General features: G+C 40.3%; 1 long non-coding RNA gene across 1 annotated transcript in view; it reads left to right on the top strand.

The window, feature by feature from the left end:
- The first annotated feature begins 728 nt into the window (after positions 1 to 728).
- The window catches only part of LOC136707017 (uncharacterized), a 31,448-nt gene continuing 16,885 nt past the window's right edge, over positions 729 to 15,291 (top strand). The window contains exon 1 of the long non-coding RNA XR_010804189.1: positions 729 to 847. This is a non-coding gene — a long non-coding RNA (uncharacterized lncRNA). The remainder of the gene's footprint in view (positions 848 to 15,291) is intronic.

The raw sequence follows: 15,291 nt of genomic DNA on the forward strand, positions 1-15,291 counted from the left end.
GTGAGATCCCCAGCATCTTCTATGCATGCTGCCACCAAAATATATATTCATTTGTTTAGTTCACTGAAGGTGTCTGGTATATGGAATGAAAATGTCCTTTTCTTTTGGTTTTTAATGGGACATATATGTTGTAAAATCTTTGATTAACAGAGAAATTACACTGTTACAGTCAAATACAGCTAACAATCTGAAAGAAAACTCAAATAACAACAAAAACAAAAACCCCTTGTGGACCCTAACTTCAGTTTAGACAAAGCCATACACACACTAAGGTGGTGCTTTAGTATTTTTACTGCTCAACAGATTGCATGATAGAGCTGGGTGTCAAATGCCTTTCATTTTTTAATCCAATGTGTTACAGCTTAAAAAGCCCGGTTCCATCTCTCCCTCCAAGAAGAAGTGTGATAATTCAACTAAGAAAAATAAAGGGAGAAGGTGCACTAATCAATTTCACTGGAGTGCTTATTTGTGTTATTGCTGTTCACCTACCTAGCAGCATTTAAACTCACCTGGGACTTACCATTTAAAAGAGGAGGAGGATAAAGAAACAAACACCAAACACAGTATTGTGTGCATATCTTCCTTATACATCTAAAACTAAATATATTTACCCTCCCCCCACCACTCCCCAACATGGACCAGTCCATATGGTCTACACTGGGCATGCCCCAACTTGCCCTGGGCCTATAAAAACCAGCTAAACCAGGAGAACTCTTGCTCTTTCTTCTCTGGTGGGAAGACTGGATCTTCAGGCCATTGTGAATGTGTGAATGTCCAAGAAATGTCTGCCTCTGAGAAATGGACTGAACTTGGAAAACAAATGCTGCCGCTATAACTTTGATTACAAGTGAGTGATTTACTTTTCCTGGAAAGTTGCTATAGCAACAACATCAGGATTATTCTGTCACCTCAAGCCGATTGAAATATATTCTCATAATGTTATTAACTATCATCATCCGCTTGGTTAAAAATACTTACTTTAAATGTGTCCAGTTCTGAGCTCCACTCACAATCACTTCTGATATGAATGTATCAATGTGTCTATGTAAAACTGACACAAATCACTGTTAAACTGAGAGTAATCAACACCAAAACATAGGAAGAGCAGCTCTGTGGTCAAACTGTGGGTCCAGTCCTTGATACCACCTATACTGTATGGGTGTTTTTTTTCCAGTTCTCCCTGATCAGCTTGTTAACAGACCTCCCTGTGAGCTGAAGAGGGGATGATACACACATACATACATTCATAAGGTATTTCAGGACCAGTGTTGAAAAGCTGTGATTTAGAAGACTACTAACTCATGCTGTCAATCAGCAGAAAGGAAAGGTCACAGAGGAGACAAACTCAAAAACCCTCTTCAGGATTACATTCCAAATTCCTGCCTTCTCTAATCATCTCAAGGCAGCATCAGAAGGGTCAGGACAGTACTAAATACCAGGGAGGAGGTGTAGTTTTAATAGAGCAGCTACAATTTATGTGACCTTTAAAAGTGGGTAGGCCAGTTTACTGCTTGAATCCCAACAGTGGATTCTGAACAGTCCTAATAGATTATTTCTATTGGGTACTGGTTTTGTGATGTTTCATGAATGCATGGCCTCCAGACCAACAGGGGCAAGGACCCACTGCTTTTAAAATTACTCAGGCATTGCCCCACCTCTTTCACATTCTGCCACTTGTTGAAGGAACACTTCAAACATTAACAAATCACCAAAACCAGTTGCAAATGGAGCTTTATTCTGTAGATTATCTCACCAGGGGGTGTGCTGCAAACGCACAGCGGCTCAGTCTCGTATCAATAACGCTTCCCATTTATAGTTTTTCAAAGTCTGTTTGTTTCCCATGTTTTACGTGTAGTTTGTGAGGTCCGTTTCCTCCATCAAATTGATCATTCATCATTCAAGTGAAGTAATCCATACCCTGGAGTTAGGCATTGACCGTGCACTGACCCTGCATTGCCCTCATGGTTGCTCGGACCCCTACAGAGAGCAAGGTTTACATCTGATTTGTCTCCAGAACCGCTGAAGTTATGTCATAAATTCCACGGAGCAGGATACAACTAATACAGGGTGGGCCATTTATATGGATACACCTTAATAAAATGGGAATTGTTGGTGATATTAATTTTGTGGCACATTAGTATATGGGAGGGGGTGAAACTTTTCAAGATGGGTGGTGACCATGGCGGCCATTTTGAAGTCTGCCATTTTGGATCCAACTTTTGTTTTTTCAATGGGAAGAGGGTCATGTGACACATCAGACTTATTGGGAATTTCACAAGAAAAACAATGGTGTGCTTGGTTTTAACGTATTCTTTATTCTTTCATGAGTTATTTACAAGTTTCTGACCAATTATAAAATGTGTTAAAAGTGCTGCCCATTGTGTTGGATTGTCAATGCAACTCTCTTCACACACTGATAGCAACACCGCAAGAGAAATGCTAGCACATGCTTCCAGTATCGGTAGTTTCAGGTGCTGCACATCTTATATCTTCACAGCATAGACAATTACCTTCAGATGACCCCAAAGATAAAAGTCTAAGGGGGTCAGATCGGGAGACCTTGGGGGCCATTCAACTGGCCCACGACGACCAATCCACTTTCCAGGAAACTGTTCATCTAGGAATGCTCTGACCTGACACCCATAATGTGGTGGTGCACCATCTTGCCGGAAAAACTCAGGGAACGTGCTAGCTTCAGTGCATAAATAGGAAAACACATCATGTAGCAATTTCGCATATCCAGTGGCCTTGAGGTTTCCATTGATGAAGAATGGCTCCACTATCTTTGTACCCCATATACCACACCATACCATCATGTGCAGCACCTGAAACTACGGATACTGGAAGCCTGTGCTAGCATTTCTCCTGCGGTGTTGCTGTCAGTGTGTGAAGAGTGGGAGAAGAGAGTTGCATTGACAATCCAACACAATGGGCAGCACTTTGAATACATTTTATAAGTGGTCAGAAACTAGTAAATAACTCATGAAAGAATAACGTTACGCTTTAAGTTAATAACTTCAATAAGTTTGTGTCACATGACCATCTTCCCATTGAAAAAACAAAAGTTGGATCAAAAATTGCCGACTTCAAAATGGCCGCCATGGTCACCACCCATCTTGAAAAGTTTCCCCCCTCCCATATACTAATGTGCCACAAACAGGAAGTTAATATCACCAACCATTCCATTTTATTAAGGTGTATCCATATAAATGGCCCACTCTGTATAATGTAAACAAATAGAACCCATTCAAAAAGTTTCAAACACCATTAAGAAATAAAGTAACTACACAGTAAATTCACCAGTGTTAAATCAACACTTTTAGTGTTAAATTAACACTGTCAGTGTAATAATTTAACACTCTCCGTGTTAACACTAATAGCGTTGATTTAACCCTGGTGAACTTACTGTGTACATATTTCACTTTTGGGGAACAGAAGAAATATAACCCTCATCAATCAAAATTCATCAATGAAATATCAAAAACCCCACTATTTCTGAGAAATTTCAGATTACGTACATGTTAACAGACAATTAAATAACATTCTCTATGAGCTATGGCTGAGACCAGTGTTGGGAGTAATGAAATACATGTAACAGCATACTGTATTTAGATTACAAAATATACGTAACTGTTCTCATACAGTTACGGTGCTGAAATAAATGGATTACACAAAGGGATTAATCTGTTAAATTACAGCAGTTCTGTATTTCCTAGAGGCCCTTGAAATAAAACATGGAACATGTTTATAGTTATGTTAGTTGCTCACTTAGGAGCTGATAAGACTCGGCCAGCAGAGAAGTGCGTTCATTTTCTTGAAAATTTAAACAGTATTTTACTTTTAAGCAACAAAAATACATGTTAAAAGTAACCGTCCCAACGCTAGTGGAGATGCTGTTACAGCAGATTGTAAATAAATCATGTCAGGTTTTATCTGTTTATTAATGGATTTTGTTCAGAAATGTAACACTTTGGGTTTAGAAGCCATCATTTCATCTATTCATAGTGTACTACATGAAAGAAGCCATTCACAGCTGAATAAATGAACATGACGTAAAAACAGAATCTCTTTATCTGTGGGTCATGGGGAAGTCAGGGAAGTTGTGACATAAATAATATTCAGGATATAAACATTTATATTATATAAAAGGGTATACAGTGAGTGATTTGAAGGTGATTTAGTGCAGAGTGTAGTGTTTTGAAAGTGATGTAATGCAGGATGTGGTGTTTTGAAGGTGGTTTAGTGCAAAATGTGGTGTTTTGAAGAAGCTATCAAGCGGATTGAGAGTTCCTTTCTTCATTCATTCATTGTCTGAAACTGCTTATCCAGTTCAGGGTTGCAGTGGGTCTGGAGCCCGCCCTGGCGGGGACACACCCTGGAGGGGGCGCCAGCCCTTCGCAGGGCGACACATAATCTCACAATCACTCACACATTCACACCTATGGACGGTTTGTGAGTCCACCTACCAGCATGTGTTTTTTGGGCCGTGGGAGGAAACCGGAGCACCCGGAGGAAACCCCACGCAGACACAGGGAAAACACACCACACTCCTCACAGCCAGTCACCCGGAGGAAACCCATGCAGACACAGGGAGAACACACCACACTCCTCACAGACAGTCACCCGGAGGAAACCCACGCAGACACAGGGAGAACACACCACACTCCTCACAGACAGTCACCCGGAGGAAACCCACGCAGACACAGGGAGAACACACCACACTCCTCACAGACAGTCACCCGGAGGAAACCCATGCAGACACAGGGAGAACACACCACACTCCTCACAGACAGTCACCCGGAGCGGGACTCATAACCCCAGATGTTCAACTACCACTGTTTTCATTCACATTTTCAATTTTAGAAAAAGCATTTGTGTCTAAAAGTGTCCATAACAAAATCACATTATAATTTGTGCATTTTTTTTGTTCACCTGCAGTGAGCAGTTAATGGAAGCATATCTGCTAAAGACTCCATTGGCAGTGCACATGCCTGGCTGTGTGCTGAAGGTTTCTACCCGTGATCAAGTGGATCAGTGGTAGAAACACATTTTGTAGCCTGTGATGGAGGTGGTTCAAGGCCCTTGATCTTCTTCAGAGTCCAGGTCCTTAAGGAATGAGGATGTGTCAGACTTAGCAGAGTATCTCATTTGTCTGTGTGTTGTGCTGATTCATGTGAGCATCTGCTCGGATCTTTAGAGGATCACTTTGGCATTTTTGAACCAACCTGTTCCTTTACATCTGCGGCTCGCTGTCATTCATTGCCTTCATTCGTTTTGAAGGTTGTCTCCTGAAGCTACAGTGAAAATGAGAATCAAGACAGTTTCCACACAGGCATGACGCACTTAACGCCCCATTACATCGGTGTAAAAACTGCCAAACATCTGTCTTTTAATATTGTTCTATTGTCTGGAGTAAATAACTCTATCAATCACTGCACATAAGCACAATATATAGCCAAAAGCTAAAGCTGATGGCTGTATGCCATCAAATCAAAGCAATGTTCCAGCATCCAAAACAGTTGGGCCATATAGGGTCTAGATTATATATATATATATATATATATATATATATATATATATATATTATTTACATCCACCTGTTCCCTCCTAGCTTTTGCTCCTCTGTATACTCGATTTCATAACATTGCTGTGAGGATTTAATGGCATTCAGCCATGAGAACGTTAGTATCATACTCTGTTTTTGAGGGATTAGAATCACAAGCACCTCTCCAACTTTGGCTAACAGAGGCTTGGCATTGGTGATCTTCAGCTCATGTGCAGCTGCTTTAGAGCATCCTATTTCTGTTCATGCTTTTCCATGGAGGAAACCGTGTGTACTGAACACCTGTATCAGTAACGGGTGCAACTTGAAGTAGCGAAATTCACTAAAAATGAGGGTTGTCTAAAATTTGACCATATTGAAGTCATCACTTGCAACAAACCACATTAGTTGAAGATCTTTTTATTTAAAAAACTTGAACCCGTTTATGCTCCGCCGAATGGGTCCCCCAAATCTAGTGTGAACACGGACTGGCTAGGACTCTAGGTAGTATTTTCACCTTAAAATGACTGCCTCATGAATTATTGTGGTGCTCCACTGAGCAGTAATAAGGAGAATAGAACCTCTGTTGTTCTTACTCTGGGCCCTGCACTGCAGAAACTGCACTATGTAACTTTGGGTAGTGGGTACACTTAGTAGTATGTCGTAGCTTATGTCGTATGTGTGCTCTTGTTTCACAGTGTGTGGGTCGGATTGATTCATTATGTCTCATTTTCAATAATAATACTAATAATATACGTGACACAGACAAATGAAAAATAATGAGGACGTTCCTAATATGTTATAAGGTGAATGCTGGGAAATATCTTTCAGATGGGTGTCAGAATTGCAGATGTTACCATGGCGACGCACAAGAGAGTGTGGCCAAAAGCACAATATACTTGAAAATGTTTAACTACATGAAAACAGCTGTTAGATTTTCCCCTGCACTCTTTTCGGCTATCGTTTAAAGCCCTTAAACTCCAGGCTGATTATTCACTTATTAATCAGTGGCTCATTATTCAGTAAGTAATATGAATTATTCACAAAGTGCTATGAAACTAATATGTAGAGTGTGCACTGTGCAGTGAGGGAGTGAAGTCGGGATTCTCTCCTTTTTGCTTGGAGTTAGTGATAGACAAATTTGCAACCTTGAGGTTTCCAAATTTTTTAAAGGATAGAAGCCTGGGCTGGTTAATAATTTACATTTTACTGTGTTTTAAAAGGAGCGCATAATGAAATAAATCTCACCCACAGAGCTTCAGAGCTGTCCTTATTGAACATGTCAGACTTGTGTTTAAGGTTCAGACATTACAGACTATAGCCCATCTGTTGTTGATCTGCATCCATTTTTAGATTTTTCTCACCCTGCTATTCCATAGTCAGGACCCTCAGCAAGTATGATTTGGAGACACCGATGTGGAGACACCGATGAGTGGCTCAGACACAGCAGTGCTGCTATGAGTTTTTCAATGGTCAAGTCTAAATCAAGCATGAAATATCTGTTGTGGGTTTTACGTGGGTCATCTTAATTGGTGGGTATATAACACACAATTACTTATTTTCAAAGTTAACCTCTTGTGCTGAGCTCGATTATTGCAGTTCCAGATGGGTGGGGTCACTGGTAGAACTGTCATAGCCCACTGAATGGAATTTGCATTGCAGTCTCCTTCGGGCATTGGCAAAAACGGGATATAATGTCAATCTACGATTAATATTAATGTGGATATTAATACTAGTCTGTTGGGCACACTTAAAACATTGCCCACGGTCACCAGATTCATCTCCAACCGCCTCATGCACACGGGTCCACCGTGCACCAAACCTTGTACTAATTAAATAGTGGCCTGTTGCGCATTACCATAATTAATCAAACAAATGTACCTCGTCCCGGTATATTTGCCTCACTGTTTGGTAATTATGAACGGCTGCTTATGCTGAAGCCCGAGACCAGGCGTCATCAATATGCAGATCACTGCTGGAGCTCTGGCAGGAAATTAAAGCTAAATCCCCCTGCCCTTTAAATGCAAAAAGATTAGTTTGAAGCGTGCCTAGCATAGACTCCATCTTTATGTATGTTCCGCAGCCGGGAACGAAAGCTCCCTCCACGTCTCCACAGCACAAGGTGATCTAGTAAATAAGTCACAGTTGTGCTCTGGCATCCGCTTTCATCAAAACACTGTGGAATCTTAGTCTGCCACTTTTTACTTATTCTACAGTGTCTTTCAAACTTGAACAGTTCACAACAAAGTCAAACGCTTGCAGCAGAAGAATATTTCCTGCGGCCAGTGATTGTATGTGAGAAGTTGTTTTTGTAGTCTACATTTAGAATGAGCAAGTCCCGACTCGGAATGCCACACCTCAGAGTTCAGAAAGGCCAATGACAGAGTGAGTCCATTAGTCGTCAGCATATGAGAACACACTCCACCAAAGTCTGGAGACACCACTTAGAACTAGTGCATACAGCTACTTCATGTTGTACACAGATGATTAAATTGACTTTTATGGTCTCCACAGTAAACCACTGATCAGGTGGGACACTCTTGAGCAGCTGCCTATGAGTCTGACCAAAACATGCCCAGTGCTAAGCATGGGCTTCTGGGGTATGAGCCAAGTAGAGTAGGTACTATGCAGTGGAAAGCACCAAAACTGCACTTTCTTGAGTGTGCACAAATTTGGACAGATGGATAGAATACTCCCACTGATTACACAATCAAGGGCCGGAAGCTAGACCCTAAATTAAAGGCCCCAGTTCTATTGCATTGCTCTAAAGGACCCTTCATGTTTGTGTGGAGAACAACAGGACTCCTAGACTATTTCTCCTCAGTTTCACTGTTGGCATAGTTACCACTCTTGGCCTTTGGTATACAGCAGGAATGTGGAAGTTGAGGTGAAGACATGCACCCTTTGTAAATGTTTTTTTCTGTTATGTAAGTTGTAGGAATTGAAAAATAACGCATGAGTCTTTGAGAGAGATACAAACTTTTAGACCAAAGCCACATTCAAGGTTGTCCTTTGTAAAAGTTGTTAGCTTGTTTCTCATTTAGGACATCGAAGAAACATTCACTCCACCCAGAGTCAGTCCAGACTATCCCTTTATCAGCCAAATTCTGATAAAGGGCCCTCCTACCTGAACTCTGAGCCAAAACATGACCATTTTGACAGTTGCAACTGACCCTCCACTAATTCTCTCCCACCTTTTTTGGCTTAAGAATAAACAGCCAGCCATATACAGAACAAAATGAGGTGGAAACAAACAATAATTATTTAAAAATGTTTATATAAATACAGTTTTAGCATTATTAACTTTGCGATAAGCTCTCAACCATTTGATTGATTCTGTAACAGCTGCAGTCCTTAAGTTGGAATAGAAGGAAAAGAAGCAAACATCAATGTTTATACTCCAGTTGCAGCTTTGTGTCACCTTAAATTACGCAGTAGTTTTGTCCAGGCGCCTTTAGCTGCTTCACTGTTTAAGATTTAATGAACATTTCAAATATGCCGGGGTCAATGTGATTGTGTGAATATCGCAGCAGAATTTAAGCACTTGGAAATGACTATGTAATGTTTTTAATGTGGAATAAAATAGTAAGCAACTTTTTAGATGGTACTTGTGTGTTTTGGGAAAGTTAAACAAATACTAGACCGTATAAAAACATGGGTATATTTTAACTTTTCACTTTCCTGCTTCAAAGTTTGGTTCATGGCACTGTGAGGCTTTTAAGGTTGCACGCCACCTCTAATTATATTCCCGCAGCTATACAATCCAACCTCGAGAAGAACAGTCACAAGTTTACCTGACTGCAGTTCCCAGAGCTCAGTCTCAGTCTTTTTTTCTTCTTTTAATTTCCTGAAGGATAGTTTTTCTTCATCTTCTGATGAAACAAAAACTCTCCCTAACTTGAGACGAGGGGGTCTTTGGTAATTTGCGGGCCCAACCCAACATGCGTAGTGAGCATATAGGGTGGTCCGGCTTTGTCTCCACCGCTTTAACATTTTTGGTCTGTTGCTCCCTGCTCTGATAGAAGCATCCACTTTTCTGGCAAGGGCTTTTGGACTTGGTTTTGGAACATTTGCTGTGAGAATTGAAATGCATTCGGCGATGTGAGGTCAGGGACTGATGTCGGATGATTAGTTCTGGAATATTTCTCCCAATCTTAATGATATTAGAGAGACTACACTGTCACACAGGCCCAATGCTGGTGGCTGTATAGCCCTTTAGCAGACACATGGCATTGGGCATTGTGATCCCAGGCTCATTTCCATTTCATTTAATGCTTTCTTATTAAGATAATACAAGCTGCATGTGCTGAGTTGAAAACCTGTGTCCACGTGAGTTTTATAAAGTGCAGCAATGTGGAGTTGATAGTGTTCTTACACTGTTTGTGCGCACGACTTCGATTCTTTTGGGAACCTGCATGAGGAGGACGGGCTAAACAAATATTTTCCTGCAAAACCGTCATGGTTCATTAGCCGTGTTTGCTCTGGCAGGTAAAACAAAGCAGGACGAAGGTTTAAGAAGTCGTGCCATGATGTGTGAAGGTTCTTTTTTTTTCCCCCTCCTCTTATCCGTGAGAGCCATTTCTCACCCACCACGATGCAAGGATCTTTTTTCTCATCCTCAACGAATGGTTTGAATGTAACTGTACTGGCAGAGAGAATGGAGTGGCCTTGCTGTTGCCTAACAACCACGTTCCTGCCAGCCGAGGATGAGAGATGACTTGCACTAATTGAATTTCACTTCTTTTGAATGCGCTGGCACTTAGACACCATTCAAAGCGCAGCCATTCTCGACGTTCGCTCAGTGGAATGAAAATTGCCAGCGTGATGTTTGTCCCTGGTCAAGGTCCTGCCATTCAAAACACTCTGCCGCAATTCTGGATCTTTTTTAAAGAGCCAACAATGGAACTGATGAATCTTTTAAGGCTCACGTGGTGGAATTGACATAACTTTAGAGAAAAGAAGGGATACAAGGCTGATCTGTGGACATATGCAGCATTAATCACGATGGCGTTATGACCTGAAACATGACGGTTGACTATGTTTGTGCGAGTGGACTTCCAAAAGGGGCTATAACACACCTTCATATCCCTTCAGTATAAATAGGTGGGGCTAATTTGCTGTAGGTGGATTTATATAATTTTTGTTTGTTTGTTTATTCTTTAATGTTACAAAAACAATGAATGCAAATGGGTCCTTTTCAAAACCAGTCCGTTTTTTTACAACTTGTTTTTGTTGTTGTTCTTATAAGACGGATACAGTGTTAATTTTGGCAGCTAATTTTGTTTTAGTCTCTTTTTAGCTATTTAATTGTTAGTTTTAGTATAGTTTAGTATAGTATTTAATGCACTAAAATTAATTTCAGTCATGTTTTTACTATTTTAGAGCTATTATTTATTGCTAACCTTAATAAACATTTCCCTGATTATATTTCTAGAGAATTTCTGTTTTTAAGTTTAGAAATTACACATTATTTATCAGTCAATGAATGTTTTGTCAGGAGATTGGCACTGGACTGATGTATGTATATCCTTCCTCCTGTGTTGGCTTTCTGTTACCATCTCTTATGTTAATGAATCGGTTTTGACCCGTGTCTTAAATCAGCCATAAGATCACCCTAAAAACAATTAATTATCAACCGATTTGTTTCTTTCCTCTTGTTGACTTTGTTATTCTTCCTTATCCATGAAAGGATTGGTTTTAATTGTTCATTGTTGCAGACTGTAAACTGGAGATGTACACGATACAAAACTCTAACTCTAAACTGACTGGGCCTTACATGTCTGGAAATGTCTGTCTTTCCTTGTTTTGTGAAACAGACAAAGACAGAAGCCCCTAACTGAATCTCGAGTGGTTGTAGGAGGAGCCTGCTGTAGGCTGTTGGTGTATAGTGTGTTTGAATCCAGATTTGGCACTTGTTTTTGTTTTCTGATTTAAAATTATACCTGGGTCAAAACTGACCCCACAACAGAAAAGCCATCATTTTAATTTTTTATTACTTTGTTTAAATAGAAGTTCCTGATAAAGTCAAGAAGTCCTGGTGCAATAAACAAATTTATGCAGTACTTGTATGCATTTAAAACCTAAAAACAGGTCGGTCAAGACCCAAACACAAGAGGAAGAATATGTAAATAATCTCCTTTCTGACCCTCCAGTGAATGCAATTCTACTGCTCCACAGCCCACGGCTTGGTTTTAGACATTGTGACCTTAGACTCAAGTTTAGCTCCTGTAGAGGGTCCCATTATATTGGTTAGTGGTTTTCTGTGGAGATCGTACCAGCTTCATGTCCATGGTGGGTGCACTTTAAAGAAACTGAATTCAGTAATGAGGGATGTGTAAACAGGGACCTCTTCAGTGAAGGTGTATAGCCTTGTTAGCAGGTCGGTGTGTGGTTGTTTACGCAAAAAAAATATATCATGAGTGAAATAAGTGGCCAGTGCCACGTTGAGCATTTCTGATTTAAATCAGTAGCATTCCAAAAGCAGCCTCAAACAGGTGGTTTCAGACGGCGAGTGATTCATATGTCATAAACCTCAGGAATAAATCGTGTAGTGTGGCTTCTGAGCTGTGAGTGAGAGGTAGAGGGGTGAGTGGAGACCTAGGCAAGGACTAATTACATATTTATAGCTCCGTGCACACTGAACAGAGGTGTCAATAGGGTTTACTTACTGAAAGAATGCAGTTTCTTTGACTGGGATAAAGCCATTGACCTACTGTTGTGGTCAGTCACACAGAGAACAGACCTCTCCATTCAGCTTTTTATTCAAACATTGTGTTGATTCACAAGGAGCTTTAAAAACAAAGAGAATGAAATATTTCAGTTTCTGTTCCAGTGTTTTCCAGCCTGTATTTTCCAAGTGAGACAGAGAGGGAGCGCTTTGGCTCCACGTCTCCTCAGATCAAGAGAGGGGGAGTTCGCACTCTGAGTCTCACAGAAATAATCTGGCACAGTTCGATGAACATAAGGTGCAAAAGCATCTCCACCAATCAAGTCGGAATGTGTTGGAAAATATTTTTCTCATAAATGCACAGTTCTACATGGAAACATGACGGTATGGAGATTATATCAAGCATCTGACATTTACCATATTGGGTCTGTGCTCTGTCTCCAGCTTCCCAGACTCATCACCAAATGCAAATAATGACACATGGAAGAGTAGCAATGATCCACTCACACGTCCAGTGTTTACCTGAACCTCCTCAGCCCTGTGTTATGTAAAAAGCAGTTCTCCATGGACTTTCTTCACCTTTGAAACTGCCACTATACTGACACCTAGTGGACTGGGTCCATCAGAAACTCTGTAATACACTTATTTTAAACAAATGCCACCCCAATGTGGGGGACATACTCTGTACCATTTTGATTCTTCATCTAAGATTAGCTTCTTTTTGTAGAAATTGAAAAATAAAAATCAATAATAACTTTTTAAACCCATGCTCAAATAAGTATGGTCAGTACCATTGTAGCCATAAGTTATGATCTCATATTTATTTTAAACTTTTATAAAATATAAACTGTGCTCAACATGAATAAACTATAATATTTAAATTAGCTGCAGTGGCTTTTCACTGCCTACATCAATAAAAATGTATAATTTTGACCAGGAGTGCTTAAGTTTTATACACAACCAAACTGAATTGCCCTCTGATGTCACAAGACCCAAATATGCCATCACCCATTCTTTGACCTACTCCCCTGCAGTTTAAAATGGTTCAATTAAGCCAGAAAAGCCAAAGCAGGACTTTATCTCAGGTCAAATCTAAAGACGTAATAATAATATTCCAAAATATAGTAAATATTTATAATAGTGATTATTTTCTACCTATCGTTTATAAACATTGCAGTTCGACTGAGAATAAGAATCACATTTCTGTCTGAATTTGCACTGAATTTGACTGTGCACCAGAGTGGGACCCCAACATGAGGGCAGCCATGTTTAAAATTAGTGCAGTGTTTGTGATATATTCAGGCCTCTAGCTGCCAGTATGACAGCCGTTTCAAAGCATGACGCATTTTAGCAAATGACTGCGCATTTAAAGACAAGAACAAATAATTTTCATTCACAAGGTATATTTATAATACATTTTATTTCATAGGCGCCTTTCTGTCACTCAAGGACTCCTTACAAAGAGTACAAAAACACACAAGTATACCGTATTGAAAACAAATAAACAATGACTGAGTCATTCAAATGAAAAGGCAATCTTGAACAGGTGGGTTTTGAGTGAAGACTTGAATTGTGAGAGTGAGTTTATGTTCCATATGTCAGGGGGTAAAGTGTTCCAAAGCTGGGGAGCAGAGCGGCTGAAAGCTCTACTTCCCATGTTAGTGAGACGGGCAGGGGGAACAGTCAAGTGAATGGAGGAGGAGGATCTGAGGGTGCGAGAGGGAGTTACAACATGGAGGAGATTGGAAAGATATGGTGGAGAAAGATTGTGGATGGCCTTGAATGTTAGCAGAAGGATTTTGTAATCAATGCGGAACTTGACCGGGAGCTAGTGGAGCTGTTGCAAAACAGGAGTGATGTGGTGGATGGAGGGGGTTCTAGTGAGGATACGGGCAGCTGAGTTCTGGACCAGTTGAAGCTTATGGAGAGAATTGTGCATAATACCAAAAAGGAGGGAGTTGCAGTAATCAAGGCGGCAGTTACAAGACTGTGGGCAAGGATGGCAGTGGTATGGGAGTAAGGAAAGGGCGGAGACGGTTGGTGTTACGTAGATGGAAGTAGGCAGATCGGGAAATGTTACTGATATGAGATTGAAATGAAAGAGTACAGTCAAGGATGTTTATTTGATGATAAACTTTCCTTATTGCACCTTTTAAGTGCTGAATAACTTCTAGAAATGTACATCCAGTATCTATCAGTGCAGCAAATGACATATATTCCACGTCCAAAAGAGGTGCGGCAAAACAGTGCATGGTATGGGAACCAATGGAACAGAATGAAGAGCATGATAAAATATAAAGTAAATATAAATAAACACCAACATGGTTACACATTTAACACACATAAAAACACACTAGTGCACTAGGGACTGAGAGTAAACACTCTGTGTTAGCACCAGACAAATCCAGCACCCAGGAGCAATTGCAGGAGAGATGCCTTGCTTTTGGGGGAACCTCATCTATGGGTGTTGAGGGAGGAGACACTGCTGTTCCTTCACTCCTCCCCCCTGCCGATTTAACCTGCGACCTTCCAGTCCCAAGCGGAACCATTAGGCCATGCTGCTAAAATGTTAGTGAATTTAATTAATGTGCAGAAGTAATGTACAGGTGTATCTCAATAAATTAGAATATCATCAAAATGTTATTTTATTTCAGTAATTCATTTCAAAAAGAGAAACTCATATTATATAGATTTATTACAAACATAGTGATCTATTTCCATTCTTTTAATGTTTATGATTATAGCTTTTACCCAATGAAAACCCAAAAGTCATTACCTCAAAAAAAAAAAAAAAAAGCACGTTTGGAATATTATATAAGACCAATTAAAAATATATATTTTAATACAGAAATGTTGGCGTACTGAAAAGTATGTACAGTATACGCACTCTGGGCTCCTTTTGAATTACTGCATCAAAGCAGTGTGGCATGGAGGCAATCACTCTGTGGCACTGCTGAAGTGTTATAGAAGCCCAGGTTGCTTTGATAGCAGCCTTCAGCTCGTCTGAATTCTTGGGACTGGTGTCTCTCATCTTCCTCTTGGCAATACCCCATAGATTCTCTGTTGGGATTAGGTTGGGCGA

This window comes from Hoplias malabaricus, chromosome 9 (assembly GCF_029633855.1).
Source record: "Hoplias malabaricus isolate fHopMal1 chromosome 9, fHopMal1.hap1, whole genome shotgun sequence".
In the NCBI taxonomy this organism is placed as follows: domain Eukaryota; kingdom Metazoa; phylum Chordata; class Actinopteri; order Characiformes; family Erythrinidae; genus Hoplias; species Hoplias malabaricus.